Below are 16,899 nucleotides of genomic sequence, written 5' to 3'. Positions count from 1 at the left end.
CGCCCTGCCGGTGCAAAGCCTCAGGAAAGGCCCGTGGAAACCAAGCGGCCCTACGGGAACCAGCGCAGCTGCCATACCGCTTGTCACTGCGCTTTGCAAACCTTGCATGGAGGAGGAAACCAGGGTCGCCCCGAAAATGTACTCGGACACCAGCCTGTCTTAGGCACGTCTGTTGGCTAGATTTTTTTTTTTTAATTTTATGTATTACCTAAACTGCCCCGAGGGCCAAGGCGCTGCCGTTCTGGTCTCCTTCCTACTTGGTGCGGGGGATCTCTCAGCTCCTGAGGGCCCGCGGGGGCATTCTGAGAACATCCTGGAGCCATTTAGTCGTGCCTCCGAGGCGTGGTGGGCTTATTTGTGCAGAGAAGAAACGGATCCCTTAATGGGGTGAGATTTTTTTCCTCCGTGCATTGTTCCTATTTCCGCAGTTTCACTTGGCCTCGGTGTTCTTCCAGAGTAAAGCACTAAATGAAATTAGTAGGCGAGGGTTTTATAGCGCAGAATCGTGGTTTGAAGATGTTTACGCTCTCTGCCGGACGCGTTTGATGGTGTTCTCTTTAGCACAATTAATTTTTGCAAAGTTCAGAAATGTGCCAGACAGGAGCCACTGGCACGCAGTCACAAGGCTCTGCAGACACACCTTTCAAGGGGCGTTTGTTTTCCTCTGTGACTTTTCTGATGCACCAAGGCCAAGGACTTTGTGAGAGACCTTTGCCTGAAATTCTAGACTCTAGAATCTAGAGCAATTTGCAAATTGGCAAGATGAAGTTTATTTTCTAAAGTAAATATTCCCTGCTTATAAGTTAACTCTCAAATGGGCAACAAAGCCCCTGAAAAAAATACACTGCGTGGAAAATAAATTCCTTAAACAATGCTGTCTTCCAGAAGATGATCACCAAGAGTGTCCAAGTGGCCACCTCCACTAAATTGTGTAATCTGAACACAAACTGCCTCCTGCTGTCCACAAGCCTGTTTCTAGTCTGTACTACTCCCCCCCCATTTAAGTTGTACCACAATTGCTTTTTCTTTATCCTCATTCTTTCCCACTTGAGAAACCTATTATTCATATTGGCAAATCCTGCTTTTCCATTAGACACAGCTCACAGAACTTCTAGGAGCCAACAAAGGTATTTTCATTTGTTTTGAAGTCAGAAGAGAAAATAGATTTAAGGGTTTTAATGTACATTGATGTATATTCTCTTTGTATTTAAGGCAGACAAAATACAAGCGTCTAAATCTGTAATAACTAAAGAGACTCAAAGATAGCTAGAGCCCACGGAAATCATGGCAAATCCTTTGTTGCACAGGACTGCGGAATCCTTTTTTATGGAAAAAAAAATTAGAATCCAGACAACATGACAGCTTTATGCTCTTCACCTTACGTAAAATGCTGACCCCTGTGGCCTTGCTTTTTCTACGTGCATTCACTATTTAATCCACACAACACACCTGTGAACTGGGTTCTGTTCCCACATGTAGGGGCGGATGCAGCTTTTCTTGGGGCCTGAAATGTGTGCAGTTTGGGTGGTCCTCTTAAGAGAGAAAACCAAACAAATCAGCACGTCCAACGTGCTCCAGCAGCCCTCAGCACTCGGGGGACATCCAGCTGGAAAGAGATCTCTGTTCAGCCCGTGGTGGCTAAACTGTCTTACTCTTACAAATTGTACAAAAATAAAAAAATTTTAAAAACAACCCACGTGATCACATAAACACATTGCCAAAGCTTTCTTGTGTAGGTGTGAATAAGAGCTACCCAGAAGCTCATACACCATAGAAAGCCTGCTTTGTGTGCCCATTTCACGGGTAAGAACTTAGGAATTTGTCACAGCTTGGCAGGAATACCATAGTACCTGCATTGTACTGAGGAATGGTTGGGAGAGCTGGAGTGTGCACACTTCTCCATGAGAGATCACGGGTTTTATGTTTACATAAAGTAGTAGATAGTATTTGCTGTAAAGCAACTGCTTTAGAAATGCATTAGCAATTTTAGATATAACCAATCCATTACTCATTTGGGGGCATTTGATAAGATTCTGCAATCAGCAATGGTCGGAGTAAATTCTTTTCTATGTGTTGTATAAAAGTGTGAATTAACCAGTATGGGTTCTTAAAGAAATCACAACTCAATTGCCAGTGCCGTAGATAAGCACCATTTTTATAGACCTCTCCAGGAGCCGGTTTGTTTGTAAATACCACTCCGTATAATATCTAATATTTGCACTTTCATGAGATGCTATATGTTTGCTATTTAAATTGTATGCTACAAAGGGCCTGATGCAGCTCCATAAAAGTCTGTCAAGTAAATAGTAAAACAGAGATAAATCACATAATTAGAAGTAAAAGTGCAGGTTATATGGCAAGTTGAAACTGATTAGGAATGAGGCAGTGAGATACTGAAATGTAAAGACTCGCTGAAGTCCTTCTTATTTAATGACTTTGTTTAAGACTCATACTCTTCTGTCCAGCAGTTGTCTTTTCTGTCCGTTCCTCTTCCTTCTCTTCCCTCCCCGCTCCCTACTCCTCCTCTCTTCTCTATAGGAATTTGCTTAAAAGCATTACATCCCTCTAATGACCATCTTGGGTCTGAAAGGCTTTGTTCTTTGCAGAGTCGAAACAGCAGCAAAATTGAGACGCTGGGGGGTTTGCTATTGAATCACAGCATCTTGGCCCTTCCGAAGGCGTCTCTTGATGAATGACCTAATGTGGATAGTGTTTGTCAATCCACAAGATAAGGGATGCTGTATTCCTGGAAGAAATTTTGGAACCAGATAAGAATCTACAAAATTAAGCACAGTTCTTCACTGGTGAATAGGCAAGATGGGTGAAACCATTCCCCATTTCAAGCCTGGCTGATAAATGTAGATTTAAATTGGTTTATTTTAGAGCACAGTTTTGGACAAGAGTCAAAACTTTAATTAGATCCCACTAAGAAGACATATGAGAGTAATCAGTTCATTCGCTCCAGATTTGATATTCTGTCCCCAAAGTGGTTTGGAATGCTATTTAAGGGACATGGAAAAAAAAAAGTGATAAACACCATATAAGAGAGGCTCTTCCCAGAACCCTGTTTCTAATATATTCCCTTTCAGATACAGGGCTCCAGGGGTGTCACATAGCACACTGTGGTAGGTCATCACCTCTCTAGCGTGGCCCTGATGGCATCGCATTTGTTCTTCTTTTACCGTTTATACCGTGCTTTCTTCTAAAAAGGACTTAATGTGGCTCACATAGGAAAAAAACATTAAGAAGTGTAATAATAATAGTAAGCACCTAGTTCAGGTAAATACTAGCTTATGAACACGAAACTGAACCCCAAGTTTCTCCATAACCGTGAAGTAGGGGAAGTGGGAATTTCCATACTTCTCATATCGTGACTCTCCTTGTCGAGCGGAAGAAATCGTAATCTCATTTAGGAGAAAGTTATTCCTGGGCCGAATCTGTAAGGGACCTTGTCAAAGGGGTTCTGCGTACATAATACAGAGGAGCCTAAGTTAAGAGGTGCTCTGTAGCACAAGTGATAAAAACCTAGAGACAGATATTGGGGTCCAACCCCCGAAACCAGAAAAGCAAAGCAGCCAAGCCACTAGAGAAGTCTCACCTCTACCGAGGCTGGGCAACCGCAGACTAAGCAAACTAAGTAGACTAAACAGACTAAGCCTCTCCTCTCATTTTATATTCCCTCTAGTGCTGGGATTAAAGGTGTATGACTCTCTAGTACCAGGATAAAAAATGTAAACAAATTCTCCTGGATTTGTTTCTGCATTGATCTTGTGTAGCCCAGGGTGGCCTTGAACTCAGAGATCCAGCTGCCTCTGTCTCCCAAATCTTGGGATTAAAGGTGTGTGTCACCACTGTCTGACCTCTAGTAGCTTCGCTTTGTGCTTCTGATCTTTAGGGAAGCTTTATTCACTAAAACACAAATGAAATATCACTATAGTACTCAATACAGCATTTTGAGCCAATATTTTATACAAGCAGGACTAAGCATGTGCACTTGCACATGCACGCATGCACACACACATATACATATGTGCGCGCGCACACATACACCAACTTCTGGTGAAAGGCTTGAAATTGGTCTCCTACGGTATTGTTTTGTTCTCATACTGCCCACTGAAACCAGACCGAAGATATAAATCAAATCTCAGTTTGTCCGATTTCCTTTTCTAAAATGAGAGTAACTAAAAGCAACAATGACAGAAAAAAAAAAATCAAGTGACTTAATTTCTGGTGAAAAGATCATTATGCACGTGACTGTGTCAGTTTTGCTACAGTTTCCTTGGCCAGGTATCTTCCTCTACCCACCACGCATGGCTTCCACTGTGGACCACCTCAAACTCCTATAAAAAGTACACGGCATATGTGCCTCACACAAAGCAGTGATATAGGCTGTGAATGCCACCGTTATTTTCACTGGAGATAAATCCACCTATTTGAGCACAAAGGTGATAGAACGGTCTGTTGTCCAGAGAGGGCAAAGTTTGAGAGGCTGTGAGGACTATGTGTGACTAAAATATCTACAGAACACTCTCTCAGCACTGGGAGGCACCTAGAGACCAGGCTCTATCAAGTGTCTTGCTGCTCAGCTGGGGAAAGTTGACTGCCTCGGGTTATTAAAGCCAACTTCCTGAGCCTAGGATTGAGATTCGTGGGGGTGGGGGGACACGACAGACTGAAAAAGCCTCGGAAAGAATGACAGGAATAACTTGGGAAAATAACCCATCCACTCTTCCTTCCCTCAGGGTTCCAGCAAGCCCTGGTCTGATTGGAGTCCTCCCCGTTCTCTTACTTAGCAACCTCGATTTCTGGGTTGCCTCCACAGTCACCCCTACCGCTGCCTCCTCTTCCTCTTCCTCCTCCTCCTCCTCCTCCTCCTCTTCCTCCTCCTCCTCTTCCTTCTTTTCTCTGCTCTCTCCACACCTGACTCACTCTTGCCTGATACCTTCCCTCCCTTTCCCACAACCAAGCACTCTCCTGTTCTCAGTTTCTCCCCCCACCCATCCCAATATTCGTTATCTGTTACCCTGAGTCATTTCAGGGCAAAGCCAGGAATGAAAATGGATGCTATCTTATTCCTAACATCAATCATACACTCAGAATCCTGTGCTAATATTCTCAGCCGAGCTAATGGATCCCACAAAAGAGCAATTTGCTCCATTCTCGGTGGTGATATTAAGTCCATTATTTAATTTATTCCTATGGCTACTGCACTCAGAGCCTTGCCAGAGGCGTCTCTCTTACAGACAGAGCAAGAAGCCAGGAGATTAAAGGATTGAGCCGAGGTCCAGTGAGAGGTAGTAGGGTAGGTATAAAACCTGACCCAAATTCCCTAAATCCCTGACTATATTATTCTAACTAATACACTTAATTCACAGACTTTACTATTCTGTGTCAAACCAAACACAGCCGTAGAGGGTGAGCTTTGGTCTGCAGTTGTCTGACTGTGGAGACCTTTCCGTGGTTCCGCGTGTGCCAGCAGGCATGACTCAAGGTCACTGAGACACTGGGTAGGTGGAAAATAGGAACGAGTTAAATAATTAATTTAAACAACAGGAATGTCCCTTGGGATTTCTTCAGGTACCTAATGGAGTACACTGCCTGGTCCCCTATCGGAAAACAAAAGTGGCCGTCACTATGACATCTGTGGTAAACAGGGACATTTGTGTTGCTGGTTTCCCCACTGGACCGTGAGGTAACTGAGGTCACTGCTCTCAAGGGACAAAGCTGCAGCTTAGAGTCTCTTCTCTCTAACATGCCCATGACACTTTGTTTAGTCGCTAAACCTTATGCTCAAACTGTGGACCAAGCCTGACTGTGCGCAGAACTCCGTTCGGATCCGCCAGTCTAGCCTTACTGGCTTTGCTTGAGGAGAGAAACACAGCTGTATGGGTGACCTCAGGGGGAGAGGTCACTGTTCCCTTATTAACCTGGCATTCTCTTTCTGTGATACATTTGTCAGAGGTGCCACACTCTTCCCATCCAAGAACAGTCAGTCGCGAGCTCCAAGAAACAGACGGACAGAGATTTATACACAACAATCAAATTCTAGTACCATTATTATCCACAGTAATTTAGAAGACAGTGGCTAAAAGCGGGTCTCTGGCCCTTAGTCGCTGGATAATAATAACGAGCATTTAATAACACTAATGAATGTTTATGGGGCACTTGTGGCCTGTTAGGTACCAATTCATCCCACCTTCCAGCCCTGGAGTGAATTGTAGGAAACATTATCAACTCTCTTGTTCTTGTTTGTTTGTTTGTTTTGGCCTTCGTGGGACAGGGTGTTGTGGCTTCTTTCTATTTTTATTTCGTCACAAAGGTGAAGATGCTCCGTAACTTGCCTGAGGCCACACAATTGCTCAAACCACTGTCTTTGTTCCCAAAACTCTCTCTCCTAAAGTCTCCCGGGTTCTACCCCAAGGGGTCGAGTGGTGGCTGTTATGGGTGGCCACTTCTAGCTTCTCCTGGCTCTCCCAAGCAGCTACCTGTACAGGTAAGGCTTTAATGAGGTTGGATTCTGCCTTTGCTGTCCCCCAAAAAATACGCTCAGAATTCCTTTCCGTTTCTCCGCTAGTCCGCGTGTTAATTTCTAGTCTCGTTGCTGTGACGGAGCAGCCCTCGGAAGGAAAGGTTTAATTTAACTCACAGTTTAGGGGTGCAGTTCATCATGGTGGGGAATTTATGGCGGCAGAATGCCCAGGCGCTTGTCACACTTGGTCTGCAGGGAGTAATGAATGTTCCTGCTCAGCCCATTTTCTTCCCTTTGTGCAATCCCAGGACCCAAGCCCAGACACCTATAGCCTACATTCAGGGTGGGTCTTCTGGGTCATCCCACTCCAGCTGACCAATCTGCAAACTCCCTCGCACACATGCCCAGACTGTATCTCTAAGGTGGTTCTAGATTCTGTCAAGTTGACAATACCAAGGGTCCACAGCCCATTTTCTTCCTTTCCTTGGCCTTTCTTGGTACTAAGTCTACTGCTTTCTCTTCTGCATCCCTGCTTCAGGTATGGGTGTGCATGTGTGACTCGGTGTGTATGTGTGATTGCATGTTTGTGTGGCACATGCACATTGTGTGAAAGACAGAGGTCAAGCCTAGGTGTCGTTCTGCCCACCTTACTTTTGGAAGCCAGGTCTTTCACTGTGATCTGGAGCCTGACAATTAGGCTGTACTGGCTGGCCAACGAGCCCCAGGGATGCTTCTGCCTCTGCCTCTTCAGTGATAAGATTACAGGTACACACCACCGTACTTTTTTTTCCCCTGATAATTTGGAGCTTTTCGTTATTGCCATTGTTGCTACGTGAGTACTGGCAATCTGACTGAGGTCAGATGAGGTCCCCTCATGTACATGGCAAGAACTTCACAGACTGGGCTGTCTCCCCACTCTGGTTCAAATAGTCTTAAACATCAACGTAGGTGGGCCGCTATTTCTTTGAGTTCAGCGTTGTTTCTCTGTAGGACCTCCCCTCTTCCCCGCTTCCATGATTGGGACTCTCAGGATGCCATTGGCCTTTAGTGTGTTCCTCCCTTCTTCAACCTGAAAGTGTCTCTATACTTTGCCCTTGAAATCTGCTAAAGCTGAGAGCATCTCCTTGATGATTCACCGCCTTTAGTGAGCGAGTTTGCTCTTCCTTTCCGGTGTTTTAAAATTGCTACTCAAGTAAGAAGAAACATGAAGGATCAATCCCCAAAATTAACCTAGCATCAATCCTCCCCAACTAAGCTAACATGAGCTCTTCCTGTAGGCGGCCTGAGGTGACCTGTGAAGATGGCTTGCTACTCTTTTGGCCCAGAAAACCCTACAAAATCATGTAACTCAAGAGGATCAACCCTTTGAGTTCACGTTAAGAACACTCGTGAAACGGTCCAGGCCATCAAGGGTATGCATATGTGAAAAGCCACCAAATATCTGAAAGAGGTCAATTAAAAGAAACAATGTGTGTCATTCCGTCAGTACAACAGTGGAGTGGGTAGCTGCTTCATGGCCGAAAAAGAGTGCTGATTTTTTGCTTTACATGCTTAAAAACACAAAGAGTGATGCTGAACGGAAGGGTTTAGATGTAGACCCTCTAGTCATTGAACACAGCCAGTGAACAAAGCACGGAACTTACAGAGCTGACGAACTTACAGAGCTCACGGCCGGATGAACCTGTTCAGGAGCTCCCGTTGCCACACTGAGATGCTCCTCACTGAAAACGAACAGATTGTTCCATAGCCAGAAGAAGAGCCAAACAAGCTTGCATAGACTTAAATCCATATTTTTTAAAGACTGGAGATAAGGGTCAGCAGTTAAGACTGCAAACTGTTCCTGCCGACGACCCAGATGACCTCTGACAAGTTCCAGGGCCTCTGACACCCCTTCTTACTGCCTCCCTGGGTAGCCATACCATATAGACACATGGAAGACTAAAAATCTAAAGTTTTATAAACTGGCATTGTAGGGAGGTTAAGGTATCCAGTTTTGACCTTCCAAGTAGCCAGGGCTTAAATCTGTTAGGAATACAAACTTCCAAGTCATGCATCTGCTTAGAAACTTGACAAGGACTGCCTGGCTGCCTGTCAGTACTGCACCCCGAAGCTATTTTCTGTCTACACTTGCCTTTCTAGCACTTTAGAAAATCCAGTTAGTGTGGTGCCCTTTGCCACTGTCTTTGAAAGCATTTTTTCCGGGTTTGCGACTTGCTAAAGAACTGGACTGGAGGAATGACTCCATGAAGCTGCCAAGCCTGACCACCTGAGTTCAGATAACCAGGCCCTACCTGGTGGAAGAAGGAGCTTCCTAAGTTTTATGTGATGCAGCCCACGAAATAAATGTGACTTTTTTTATTCTGTTGAACATCAGACTAGCTTTACTGCAACAACGGTGCTTCCTGTAAAGGGAGTGGGGGTGAAACAATTCATGAACTGCAAAGCCTGAATTTAGAGTGGACCTTCAGTTATAACATAACCTGAGATTATATAATAATAACATGCATAATGGCTCATGGGAGGAAACTTCCCAAAATCCATTCTCTCCTTTTTTTAAGTAACGGAGGCTGATTGCCTTTTAAAGAGCCATTCCTTCCCTAGCCAGTCTTAGTCCCTGAAACTCTGGGGTGTCTGTCCTCATTCCTTGGCTCCATAGTGACCGTGACCAGTGATGGGCTAGTGTGTGGTGACAAGGTCGCCAAAGGGAAGCATCCTTGATCTGCAGCACTGACCAGTCCATAGTGCAACTACTCTCATCACAGCTAATGCCAAGCCACCAAGGGGAAATCACTGGGCAAATTGGAAAGACCATTTACTATCTGAGGAGTAACTATCCCTTGGTCAAAAACAATAGCGCTCAAAGCAAGAGGCACTAGGTTTGAGGATGAAGAAATTCCAGCATTTCCTGGCACACCACCTGTCACGGGGTTCCTTTGGAAAGAACCTCCCTGATAATTTCGTTAGCTCAGAGCAGAAACGAGGAGAGAAGTGGAGAGCTAAGCTACGGGGTCGCCACTGGACGCGATCCAGCCAGAGCCTCCAGGCTGCGGTTATATGAGACGGTGAATCCCTTCCAACCCTTCTCTCTCCCTCCTCCCTTAGCTTTTTGTTTGTTTGTCTTGTTTTTTATAAGTCTTTACTTTTCTTTTTATTGAATCTGTCTATATTGGGCTTTGTTTTATTGAAAGAATATGATCTTTTTTTTTTTAATTCAAAGAACTTTTCAAGAGAACAGACAGCAAGGGCAGCTAGAGTACATTGTTGCCCACATGGCCCACAGTTCGCACTCTAAGGACCATCCCCTTCTCTGTCTCTACCAAGCGACCTGAACTGGCAACTGTCTATAACCAAAGCTTGGCCTGCTGTAAAGACTGTGGACTCAGCAGATTCCAAGTCAGAGCTACATTCTCTACTGAGAACACACTCCTCCTGTGCCCAGCTCTTCATGGGTTCCTGAACTCCATGTGTGCCTGAAAGAAGGAAGGGGCGCCCTGGGTCTTACACTCATCACCTTGTTTGTACATCACCAGTTCTAGAGAGAAACTGACCACACATAGACACAAGGACACATAGGCACAAAAACGAACAATAGATCATTATCAATTTGAAATAAACCTTTTTGGAATAGTAAGTACACTTAAGGGATAATGGCAGGGCTTGCTGTTTCAAATGGGATGTTTTGGAGCTGAGAGGCCTAAATGATATGAGAGCAGACCCATGGGGGTGTCTGGAGCACAAGCAAGCATGCGGTGGGCATTTTCTAGACCTGTCAGAAGAGGCTAGCTGGAGCCTAGGAGGTATGGGGGGTTAAGGGACATCTGGGTACCAGATTAGGTAAAACATTGTTAGCATGAGAATAATTTTTATTTTCTCTGTCCATAATAGGAGGGTTTGAAAGATGAATCCCTCTGGTCCATCTATAAAGAATGGACTATAAGGGTATGTAAAAGAAACCATTGAGTTCCTGTCACAGTTGCCTGAGGGAGAGATCATGCCGGTTTTGATGAGCGTATTTCTAGGTCCCTTGGAGTAGCATCATAATGACTTAACCCCACCCTTCTCTTGCTGCACCCCAGTCTAAATGTCTGTCCACCTGTGGCTTTTGTTCCTGTGGTATATATTATAACTCTTCACAGGCAAGTGGAATTTCCTAGGATATAGTTTCTGAGACAGAAGCTTGGGTAGAGGTTTCTTAGAGAATGTTCCCAGTAGAGTCTGTCAAGGAGAAGGGAATGGGGCAGGACGGGGCTGAGAGAGTGCATCAGCAATATGCAGAGTCTTGAGTTTTACAGCTGAGATGACCCTTCGAGCTGTCCTGGGTCGTGATGAAAGGCAGAGTCCTTCATGCCCCAAACAGGGATCAATCATCCAGCAAAACCCTCGGAGGAAGAAGGCATGGCCTTGGGTGAGGGGAGTTGACAGCTGAGGGATCTTTGCTGGCAACCTTCCCAGTGACTTGAATAGTAAGACCATTATTCTTGAAGGGGAAGTCTTGGCAGCCATATCATGGCATCTACCACATTGCCACTTTTTGGATTTGTCACTGACGCTATCCTGGTTTAATTTTTCATTCCTCTCACTTAGCCTACAGCCTGATATCCTATTATCAGAGTCACACCCTGTGGTCAAAACCAAGTGGTTCTTTATTGCCCACAGAATAGCAGCAAAGTTTATAATGTATAATAGCGTAGCACTCAGAACCTTCTAGTAACCACATACCATCCACCTAATGCCTGTTTTACTATCGGGACAGGCAAGCTCATTAGCACACCCGAAATTCCAGAGTCCAACCTGAGATTCTTTCCTCCTATTTTACTTAGCAAAATCCAATCCTTTAAGTTTAGCTCAAACACTGGTTTCCTCTTTTGACTGAGTTTCTATTGGTTTCCTTATTGCATTTTACCCAGTGTGACTTGTTAGTTGAGTAAGAGCAGCAACATGTCCATGTTGTTTAATCTCCCTTAGTCCCTAATCTCACAGCACAAAGCAGGCTCTCAGTACAACAGCATGTCTTGGACCATCGCATTTTATTTCAGTGTCTACAAGATACCCGGAGGCACGATGGGGAGGAAGAATTCTAGACACAAACAATTTAGATTCAAATTTGGCTTCATCATTTAATGGGTCTAGAACTCTAAGCAAATTAAACATGTTTCATCTTCTCACCTCTAAGACAATGGTAATAACAAAAGTCGGGATCAAATGAATTGGTCTAAGTCAACTAATAAGAGCAGTGGTTGCCCTTAATGAACATATAGACAAACACCGGAGGAGGGCTATACCTAGAGATCACTAAAGGTAGAACCTTCGGTTCTATAAATGCTCGCCTGTGTCACCAACAGCTGGAGTCACCCACGGTCTCATCCCGAGTGCTGTTGTTGCTGAGATTCATGACCTCAGTGAAGGGCTCTTTCACAGCTGTTCTGTGGGGAAATCTGCTCACAGGGTTCTTGTTTTCTCTCAGGAACATTCCTTAATGAGCGAAGATATTCTTGCAAAACACTCTGGAATTCTGTGCTTTCCTGGGGCCCTTTCAATCTGGACAGAGACCTGGTTTTATAATGAAGATTATGCAGTTTTCCAATGTGGAAATTTTCGAAAAGCACAAAGCACCATATTTATAAGCGAAAAGACCCACAGACCCTTGCAAACTGAAAACAACCCTAGAGATTTCTTAGTCCACGGGACAAGAAAACAAGGAGATTAAGTGACTTGCCTAATTCAGACTAACTTGTCCAAGTTCTTGAAGGACAAAATTACTCAATAACATTATCCAATTCAGCCAAAAGATGCTATTTCCTTCAGTATGTATAATTCGGACCAAAATAGATCTAACTTGTTAAATCTTGTCAGAACAAAAAAAGGAATTTTGTTTATGCCTAAGACTTATTGTTTCATTTAAAATCCATCCTGATTTGGCATAACTTCTCCTTTCCACATGGGGACAAATAATTACAATTAGTTATCCAGTTATACCTTTAGTATTTTACCCAAAAGAAATTTGAGCAAATTATGTACCACACAGTAAGCAAGGAATTGGACACTTTTTAAATGAATGAGCCCCAGTGCTCTTTGAGAGGAGCACATCTGTAGACTCTCTGTGTCGACTGGGTTGTTCAAGTTCAAGGGACATTAGAACATGGGTTCCGGCTAGAATGTGATCTTCAAAAAGATAAGCGTTAACTATTATTAGTCCCAAAATTAGTGATCAGGTTCGGAGTCTGCTTCCCATATCTATAGCCAGTTACCATGACACAGAAAGCATTCTCGAGAAACAAGTAAATTGCTAGCTCTAGTCTCCTTCTTCTCTCCTTCGCCCTTGGGGTTGAGTTATACACAACCCAAGGTCAAATACGAAGCACCACAATTTTGTAGCACAGTGTTGTGTTATGATGTAATTCTAATGAATATGTGGAGATGTCACAACGGTGTATTAATTTGTGTTGGCGGGGGATGTCATGATCGAAAAACCCTGGAAAATTTAAGGGGTGACGCAATGTTAAGATTTCTTTTAATGTACTTTCTCTGAAACCTTAAATGCTTGCAGGCCATTGCCCATGATTACTTCAGAGCCAGTTCAATTCTGTGTCTGTAGTCTATCATAAACAAAGCATTGTTTTGTTTGCTAACGCGTTATTTTATTGCTACAGGTTAAGCCTCCCTATCTTTTATATTATTAAAGGGAATAAATTATTCAGGCCATCTATGCATGACTCTTATCTGTCCTTGATAACCATTATTAAAGTACCCCTCAACATCACTTTCCAAGCAGGTCTGAAGGGAGCTCAGATCCTTCCCTTCTGCATTAGGCAACAATTCAATGCATTTGCCTGCTATGGAGACCTGCGCATTTTAACTCCTTCCTCCTCATCTCCGTTCCCATCATTCCTCTGTAGTCTCGCCCTTGGTCCACAGCTGGGTTTGTAGTTTGCAACCTTAGCCTTATTAGTTCACTGGAAGAAAATGGAGCCCTAGAGACTGGAGTCATACAGATCAACCCACGAGAGATTAATGTGCAATACACAACTGATTTATTCATTCAAACTAACCAGATGTTTGTGTTGCTTGTCTGTGACCTCTTTTTGGAAAAGTAGTCATTCAGAACTTGTGAGTTAGAATCTGTGGCCAAGCCTAAATCTTGATTCTGCTTGCTAACTGGATTATCCCTGTCCAGGAGACCTGTAGACTTTCTAGTGTTGATTTCCCATCAGAAAATTGGGGCTAATGATAAACTTTACCCCTCTGAGTCATTGTGATGACCATTAAATGAGAGAATATGCCTCCTGAATATTACTTAGACCAGAACCCAGAGCACAGTAACCCAGCAGCCACTATTAACTATTGTTGATAAAATGGAGTTCAAGAGTTACTCCCTGAAATAAGTTCGAACTTTACCAGAGTTCCTTGGTAATCCCGCATCCTGTCGTGTGGATATGCAAATGAATATGCAAATATGCATGGAGGGACATGGAGATGCAAATTCGCAAATCCACCAATATTTTCATGCTTATCCAATTTTCTCATCACTCACTCCAGTCTCCAGTCGTTCCCCTATCTTCAACTTAAAATACTTCACAAATAAGCAAGACAAAGTTCCTTGCTTCAAAGCTCCGCCCACCCCTGCTGTCTAGAGTCCCCCTCCACGCAGTTTCAGCCCTGCGTCTTCCTCAACTGCTACAGGATTAGAGGTTCACGCCACCGCACACGGCTATTACGCCTCTTTCCTCACCCATTCTTAACTCGTCATCTTCCGTAGGATTCCCTCAGTCTGTCTCATTTCCTAGAATCTCTCGCTACCGCCCACTCCTTGTCCTGATTCCAATCTATTGGCCTCTGAAATCCCTCCCCAGGCCTTCATCGTATTTACAATCGAGTGATCCCACCTTACTGTGTTTCTCTTTGGTCAAATCATGCTGAACAACCAAGAGGACACGGGCCTTTCTCCTTAGTTTACCCCAGGGCCCTACACTTAGGCAGTTATTTAATCTATACTTGAATGGGTAGATTTAACCTACTTAACAGCTTGTGCTTTCTGTAATGTGAGGTGCAAATTGTGAACTGGCAGGTGACACACCCCCGGTGCACAATCACATGTGGCAGAGTGAGATTCAAACTCTTGTCTTCTTCTTACGCCACTATGGTCTAGGCCTTCTACCACCACCATCCCAACAAGCATAGGCGTTTCTACAACCGGCATGTCTACCTCCTGCATTCTCCTTCGCTTGAACAACTACACCCATCTCTACCCTCAGCCTTAGACCTTTCTACCTGGAGCTCTTGATCTTTCTTTCATTCTTGAACCTATTCTAACCTTTATTTTATCATATCTATACGCATTATTTTATTGTTAGCTTTAATAATATATTTTTCATCTTATCAAGACATTCCTGTTCTTTCTGTCTTAGATATATATATGTCCAATAAAAATGCAGAACTTCATCTCTTGGTATCTGATAGGAATTTCTTCCCAGATCTCCTTTAAGTCCTTATATAAAATGGACTAGAACTAGAGTGTATTGTTTGTGTGTGTGTGTGTGTGTGCATATGTGTGTGTGTGTCCTTCTGGGCACTTTAAATATATCTCTAGATTGCTTATAATGCCTAAGGCAACGTATATTTTATGCATATAGTTATTATGTTATTGTTGTTTAAGAAATAATTGTCAGAAATGTCAATATATTTTTACTACTCAAAAATTTATTCATGCCTGTGAGATGAGTCAATATATTGAACTAGCAAGTGCATTGTACCCCATGCCTCTTGCATGCCCTCCAACTACAGGCTCATTCTGTCTCAGGTTCTGAGGCCAAAGCTGTCCTTAGGAGAAGATTAAAGCGTCATCTTCTGGATGACTGGGTGGTCCAGTATCATCACTTTTGCCCGGACATTCAGAATAGTAGAACTGGAGGGGAGGATGGCTGAGTGGTCCAGTGTTATCACTTTCACCCAGATGCTCAGAGCAGTAGAACTGGAGGGGAATGGTCCAGTCCCATCACTTTTGCCTGGGCGTTCATAGTAATAGACCTGGAGGGGAACTTGCTAAGTCCATTTTCCATTTTCTCCTCTGAGCTTATTTCTGTGTTACTTGTGTTCAATGAACACAGAAGTTCAGAGGAACATGAAAGGGGAAGAGATGCGGGGCACACACCCTAACCCTGGTCTCTCAGTTCTACTACCTGGTGAACTTCCTCTCTGAGCCTGTCTCCTCATCTCTGCTTCAGGGATAATACACCAGGCTTAAGGTTGTGAACATCCAAAGAGCCTCCTTCTGGTCTAAGTCACTACTGCTATCAACCATGATCATTCCCACAATGACCTATGACTTATTCTGTCCCTTATCAACTGTCTAGGGCACTCAATGAAAACTTGTTGAACAAATGAATGGATGAGTTCTATATAATAGCTCAGGCCTGATAGACACACAGGAGACCGTGGATGAGCACAGGGCCTTTCTCCTCCTGCCTCTAGAACAAACACCGTTATAACCACATTACCTCAATATTTAATCACTATTCTTTCATTTTGCAGCTCTTTTTCCAAGTTCAGCACCCAAGGTAAGGCCTCCCTTCCTATCAGATGATGTCATGACTTCCATTGGCTATACTTTTATGTTTTTAAAAATGTCTTTTTATTATGAAATATTCTGTGTGTGTATGAGTGTGTGTGTGTGTGTGTGTGTGTGTGCACATGTGCGTGTATGTATTCATGCTTTACAGGTTATTGAACCTAGGGCCTTGTGGAAACTAGACAGTTTTCTACTACTGAGCTCTGTCACCTCTTTAAAAAATAGAAAATTTGTAGAGTACAAAGCAATGGATTTGATTATGACATTGAAACATTTTTTTTTAACATCCATTTACTTGTGGGGGACAGATCATGTGTGCTAGGCCAAACATGTGGACATCAGAGGACAACTTGTAGCAGTCACTTTTTTCCATCCGTCTGTGGGTTCTGGAGACCAAATGCAGGTTGTCTGGCTTGGCAGTGAGTGCCTTCACCTGCTGCCCAGTCTCATTAGCCCTCATTATGACATTTTAGTACAGAGGTGCCATTGTATTTTGCTTTTGAGTCTGACTACCCTGCTCCTTCCCACCACAGTCATCGTCAGTCTATCTATCCGCCCCGAGCTGTCGAAACTTCCTGGTGCTGACTACACATGTGGAACGCCATTTACCTGTCCCAGACTGTGCAGCCATTGTTACCCTCCGCTATCTCTCCCGAATTTCACTGGGTCTGGATGCCACCGGTGAGCCTCCTCTCTAACAGCAGTGCCTCCGTACAGCTTCTCCCCAACGCAAGGGTCAGCACGATCACCGGTTCTAACGTGGTGGGAACTACATCTCAAGCTCCACCGCGGCTTTCTGTCAAAGCCTTGGGAAGAGCCAGAGGACTTGTCCCTCCCTGTGCTCTGTTCATCTACCAAGAGACCT

General features: G+C 43.9%; 1 protein-coding gene across 1 annotated transcript in view; it reads right to left on the bottom strand.

Annotated features, from left to right (window-relative positions):
- Lifr (LIF receptor subunit alpha) overlaps positions 1-16,899 on the bottom strand; it is a 106,667-nt gene that overhangs the window by 64,305 nt on the left and 25,463 nt on the right. The gene's annotated exons all lie outside the window — the stretch shown is intronic.

Source organism: Myodes glareolus, chromosome 15 (assembly GCF_982192425.1).
Source record: "Myodes glareolus chromosome 15, mMyoGla1.1, whole genome shotgun sequence".
NCBI classification, from domain to species: Eukaryota; Metazoa; Chordata; class Mammalia; order Rodentia; family Cricetidae; genus Myodes; species Myodes glareolus.
The sequence above is the reverse complement of the archived record's forward strand: the minus strand, read 5'-3'. Positions and strand labels throughout refer to the sequence as shown.